We start from the raw sequence: 6,262 nt of genomic DNA, 5'->3' as shown, positions 1-6,262 counted from the left end.
GAAGGAGCCAATGGGGTCAAACAACTTTTGAGGGAAGCTTCTTGTGTCTCCCTAACCCAGGGAATGCCTCTCAGGGTCTCCACTACTGCAGAGTTTCAAATTGGCCCCATTGGTTCTTTTGAGCTCCTCAGGATCACAGTGGCCCCTTGGCTGCATGAGGCCCAGCTGTGTCACACTGGCCCCTTGCTTCCATTGGGCCCCACAGTGTCACAATTGTCCCCCCTTAGTTCCATGAGGCTCCGCAATGTCACAATTGACCTTTCATTCCATGAGTCCCACAGTGTCCCATGAATCCTTAGTTCCATAGGGCCCTGTAGTCTCACAATGGTCTCCTTGGTTCTGCACTATAAGAATTCCCCCGCCTTGGTCCCTTGGAGCCCCACAGTGTCACTATTGTGCCCTTGGTTCCAAGAGGCCCTATGTGTCATAATGGCCTCCATGGTTCCATGAGGCCTTGCTGTGTCACAATGGCCCTGTTGGTTCCATTATGCCTGTAGCACAGCAATGGTCTCCTTGGTTCTGCAGTGTCAGAATGTCTCCTTTGTGTCAAGGAGCCCCACAGTGTCACTGTAGTCCCCTTGATTCCAGGAGGCCCAGCAGTGTCACAATGGCCTGTCGGTTCCAATGGGTTCTGAAGGGCCATAATGGTGTCCATGGTTCCAAGAGGCCCTGCAATCTCCCAATGCACCCTTGGTTCCAAGGGCCCCGCAGTGTCACAAGGCTGCCTTAGTTCCACCAGGCCCTGCAGTGTCTCAGTGGCCCCTTGGCTCCATGAGGCAAAGCAGAACCAGAATGGCCCCTTGGTTCCATGGAGCACCATGGTGTCACCATGGTCCCATTGATTCCACAGGGCCCCACAGTGGAACAATGGACCTTTGGTTCCATGAGGTTCCTCAGTGTCTCAGTGGCCCCTTGGCTCCATGTGGTCCCGCTGTGTCACAGTGGCAGGTGGTTCCATGAGGCCCCACAGTGTCCAAATGGTCTCCTTGGTTCTGGGAAGCCCTACAGAGCCACAAGGGACCCTTGGTTCCAGGAGGCCTTGCTGTGTCACAATGGACTTTTGGGTTGAGGAGCTTTCACACTGTCAACAATGGTCTGAACACTGCAGTGTCACTATGGATCCTTTGTTCCATGAGGTTCCAGAGCATACCATGATCCCCTTGGTTTCAGAAGGTTCTGCAGTGTCCCAATGGACCACTGGTTCCATGCAGCCCCCCACTGTCACAATGACCCCATGATTCCATGAGCTTCCACATTGTCAGCAATGCTGTCCTTGGTTCCACGAGGCCTTGCTCTGATACAATGGACTTTTGATTCCGTGGGGTTCTACTGCATCACAATGGACCCTTTGTTCCATGAGTTTCCGCAGCGTCACAGGTAACTCCTTGGTTCTTCGAGGTCCCACTGTCACCAGATGCCCAAAATACCAGAATAAGGCTCCTTAAGAATAATTAGGTGTTTAAGAGGGCATAATTTATTCTGGTCTGAGGTCCAAAATGAAATAATTCCTAAACTTACATAGACATGTAGTTCTTGCACCATTTTCATTCTATACAGTCACTAAATGCCAATTACAATTTACCCATTTCCCTAAATCCCACCACAAGTTCCCAGATTCACTCCTTGTTTTCTCTATCCCTGCACACTTGAGCCAGATGTCTTCTTCTTCCATCCCAACCATCCTTGCTGTGAAAGCAGCCCCTGCATGCCTTGCTCCTGTGCTCAAAGTTCACAGGCAGGGTAAAAATGGAATGAACACTTTTGGTATCAGCCCAAGGCTTTGTGTGGGCAGGCAGAGGCAGGCAGGAGGCAGAGCTGTCAGCAAAGGAAGGAGCCAGCCAGGTGGGGCAGCCGGGGGATGCCGACAGCCTGCAGGGACAGAGGCACAGGGCAGGGACACCGTAGGACAGCCTGGGCTGCACAGGGCACAGGCATGTTCAGCGGCTGCAAGGCCCTGACAGAGCCAACTCCTGCAGCACTTTGGCCATGGCTGCTGGGCCTGGGCCTGAGCCAGGAGCAGGAGACAAGTGACCCTTGCAGGCCTGGGGCCTCATTGCCTCCTTGTTCCTGCTCAGCAGCCTGGCAGGGGCCGCCCCATGCTCCTGCCCTTGGCATTGCACATCCTCACATGCCAGTGCCCATCCTGGGAATAGCCCTGAGCAAGGAGGGAGGGACAGGATCTGCCTGGCCAGGGGCTGGGGCTCAGGCCTTGTCCCTTTGCATTCCTGAAACACATCCAGCTTTGCTCAGCACCAGAGACACCTTTGCCTTGTTTGTCCCCAGCTGTCATCACTGCCTCCAGTGTTCTGCTCTACCTGGAACTTGGGGACACTTTCTCAGTCATGACCCTCAGTGGGACCCATTAAAACTACAAGAAACTTTGGAGTCTAAGTTTAAGTTTGAGTTTCTGAAAAGTTTTTTGAACACTCTCTCAGGGACTGAGTCTGATGTAAACAACACCAAAGCCCTGAGAGGGTCATTAAAGTTTTCCTAGTCCAGTTATGAAGAAAAATTTCAAAGATCTTGTCAGAAATACACATTTTAAAGGATGTATTTTATTTTATTTCTCTTTAGATCAGAGGTGATTGCAGCATTCTGTGATTGATACTGACCCAGGGTCTCTCCTCAGCAGCTCTTGCCTGTTCGCAGAAGCTGTGCCTTCAGCTCTGACCCAGTGTGGTCAACCTTGCTCCACATTCCCCAGCCCCATCCTGTCTGTCCTCACTCCCCTGGGATCTGCTGTGCTTGGAGAGCTGGCTACACCCACCCATAGAGGGGTTTTCACTTTTTGGTGTTTCTGAAGCAATCTCAAACTCCTGAGTTTCCCCACTGGAAACAGACACACTGCTCAGGTCTGTGCCAGCCCAAGGTGCCACCAAAGCCACTGCAGACCTGCCCTGAGCCAGCTGTGAGGGTGGATCATCAGCCCAAGCTGCCCTGGGCCACTGCAAGGGGCTGTGGCCATGGGCACTGCACTGATCCCACTGCTGGGTTTGGCTGCCACAGCAACCCTGAGAAATTAAACTGTCCTTGGAACCACTGGGGAGGACTGGGACATACTGGGGAACACTGGGGAGGACTGGGGTAACCTGGGAACACGAGGAATGCTGAGGGGCAATCTGGGTGGACTGGGATGGACTGTGGAGGTAACACTGGGAGTTAAGAGGACATACTGGGAGTGATACTAGGGGATATTGTGAAAAAATGGGGACTTTGGGGACGTTGCCAAGAAGGCTGGGGACACTGGGGCATCCTGTGGATGACATTGGGGGAGAACTGGGAATGAAGTCAGGTGTATTGGGAGGGACTGGGATGTACTGGGAGGGATTGGAGGGGCACTGGGGTTGTATCGGGTTGTACCTGGGATGAACTGGGCTGTACTGGGGTTGTACTGGTCTCTACTGGGGATGAACTGGGCTGGACTGGGAGGGACTGGAGAGCTTCAATGGGCTGTTCCCGCCTCCAGCACGTCCCATTACCGAGGCCCTGCCCATCATTGCCTGCAGCCAATCAGTGCCGGAGATAGGGGCCTCGGAGGTGGTGCCTAGAGGCAGCGCCATCTTTTCTCTTTGCCTACAACTCCCGTCATGCCCCGCGACCCAATTAAGCTCAATTGGAGCCGGGACTACAACACCCATCATGCCCCGGGCCCCACAGAACCCGGGATCCGCCTCCATCTGTCCCATAAGTGTCCCCCAGACCGTCCAGGATCCCTCAGTGTGCCCTTAGCGCCCATTCAGGACCCCCTAAAAGCATTCCCGGGTCCCCTGAGTGCTCCCAACCCCACAATGCTCGGCACAGCCACTTCTGGGAATTCATCTCCTCTCATCCCCCGCGGCCCCAGAGCCCCTCAGAACACAGTCCCGCGCCTAAAACTCCTGCCGTGCCCCGCGCCCTACAGAGCCCGGTTAGAGCTTCCGAGCTCCCCACAAGGGGTCCCAAACCGTTTACGTTCCTCCGAGGACCTCAAGTTGCAGCTTTGACGCAAAAGTGTCCCCCAAGAGCCTTCCTGGACCCCCAAATGCCGCATTCCAACCACTTCCAGGACTACAGAGCAGGTCCTGCAGCCCTCAGCGCTCTTGGCCAGCCCAGGACATGTGCCACCTGCCAGGGGCAGCTCTCAGCCTGCCTGGCAGCTCCCCATGGACGGTGCAGGGGAGAAGTTGGAGGTGGAAGGAGCGACCCCCATCAGGGCAGATTCCTCCTGCTGTGGAGATGGTGCTGCACGGCCAGGGCTGCTCTCATCTTTCTCTGAAAGGGAAGGGAAAGGGCCTGTCAGCTTTGTCTTTGTCACTGAGACTCCTGCACTTTCACCCTGGGCACCAGCAGATGTGCCTCAGAAAGTCCCTCCTCACCCTCCTCTTCCTACAGACAGCAGCAGCAGCACCTTGGCTTGCAGCATCTCTGTTTGTCTGGCCTGCCCGTAAGGCCCTGCTGCCAGGGAGATGACCCTGGACAGTGGCCTGTGCTGGGAGGGGTCTGCAGGGCAGAGCTGAGCCCCCAGGCTGGGCTGGGCTCTGGCAGCACTGGCAGGGTCAAGGCTTGGATAGAGAGAAATGGTAGGCACAACTCCAGGCAGCAGAGAGACAGACCAATCCTTGGTGTCCCTCCATTTCCAGCTGCACAGGGAAAGCTAGAAAAATTTAGAGATGCTGACAATGAAACTGAAGACTTCATAAAGTCCACTTTATTTTTCAAGCACGTCTGAAGAGCAGTCACCATGAAAGAGAGGAAGGTGAAATGAGCTAAGGGCACCTCTGTGGTTCCAGCAGGTCTGACTGCACTGGGCCACAGGGAGCCCAGTTTTCCCTATGGGGTCCCCACTTTCTAGGCTGAGAGCAGTGTCGAAGATGAGGCAGCAGCACAAACCTGAGCTCAGAGAAAAATGGCTGAGCAAAGTTTCCCCCAGAAAGAGAAGTAATTTTGAGGGGATTCCTAAATAAAGAGCATAGGAATGACACAATGAAGTCTTTCCCAGCTTGTCATTGTCTTCTTTCAATAGTCCACAATGGCCACAGTGAAGAAATGTCCAACAGCAGCTCCATCAGCCACTTCCTCCTGCTGGCATTGGCAGACACGCGGCAGCTGCAGCTCCTGCACTTCTGCCTCTTGCTGGGCATCTCCCTGGCTGCCCTCCTGGGCAATGGCCTCATCATCAGTACCATAGCCTGCGGCCAGCACCTGCACACCCCCATGTTTTTCTTCCTGCTCAACCTGGCCCTCAGCGACCTGGGCTTCATCTGCACCACTGTCCCCAAAGCCATGCACAATTCCCTCTGGGACACCAGGGACATCTCCTACAGAGGATGTGCTGCACAGGTATTTCTGCTTGTCTTCTTCACTGAAGCAGAGTATTTCCTCCTGACCGTCATGTGCTATGACCGCTACATGTCCATCTGCAAACCCCTGCACTATGGGACCCTCCTGGGCAGCAGAGCTTGTGCCCACATGGCAGCAGCTGCCTGGGCCACTGGCTTCTTCTATGCTCTGCTGCACACGGCCAATACATTTTCCCTGCCCCTGTGCCATGGCAATGCCCTGGGCCAGTTCTTCTGTTAAATCCCACACATCCTCAAGCTCTCCTGCTCACACTCCAAACTCAGGGAACATGGGCTTCTTGTGGTCAATGTCTGTTTATCGTTTGGTAGTTTTGTGTTCATTGTTTTCTCGTATGTGCAGATCATCAGGGCTGTGCTGAAGATCCCCTCTGAGCAGGGACGGCACAAAGCCTTTTCCACCTGCCTCCCTCACCTGGCTGTGGTCTCCCTGTTCCTCAGCACTGGTGTATTTGCCTATCTGAAGCCCCCGTCCATCTCCTCTGCAACCCTGGATCTGGCAGTGTCAGTTCTGTACTCAGTGGTGCCTCCAGCCCTGAACCCCCTCATCTACAGCCTGAGGAACCAGAAGCTCAAGCTTGCCCTGAAGAAAGTGATGACTGGACTTTTTCATAAGCAATAAAGTGCCTGTCTTGTTCTCCACACCCTCCTAGTGTAACACATTACAGCCCCACCTCTCTTCTAAAATATTTCATAGTGTTTATGTGTGTACAGGCTCTTATTTTTTCTTTTGTGATTATGTTGTGCAGAAGGATTTTTTTTTTTATCTCATTATCATCCTATTTCTGGGTTTATTCATTCTCTTTATATGTTTTTCCTTACTCCTTAAATTTCTCACACACTGTGTAAATGTGTAATCAACTTCTCTGTGCCCTTTAGTAAACTGAATGGTCATGCAGTAACTTTTATGTTAAAAATCCTTCCTC

General features: G+C 53.4%; 1 pseudogene across 1 annotated transcript; it reads left to right on the top strand.

Moving 5' to 3' along the window:
- Window positions 1-5,025: 5,025 nt before the first annotated feature.
- On the top strand, window positions 5,026-5,958 carry LOC311165890 (olfactory receptor 14C36-like; annotated as a pseudogene). The gene has a single exon. The product of its transcript is annotated as an olfactory receptor 14C36-like (transcript).
- The last annotated feature ends 304 nt before the right edge of the window (window positions 5,959-6,262 follow it).

Source organism: Fringilla coelebs, assembly GCF_963513975.1.
Source record: "Fringilla coelebs genome assembly, contig: SCAFFOLD_30, whole genome shotgun sequence".
Taxonomy (NCBI): Eukaryota; Metazoa; Chordata; class Aves; order Passeriformes; family Fringillidae; genus Fringilla; species Fringilla coelebs.
The sequence above is the reverse complement of the archived record's forward strand: the minus strand, read 5'-3'. Positions and strand labels throughout refer to the sequence as shown.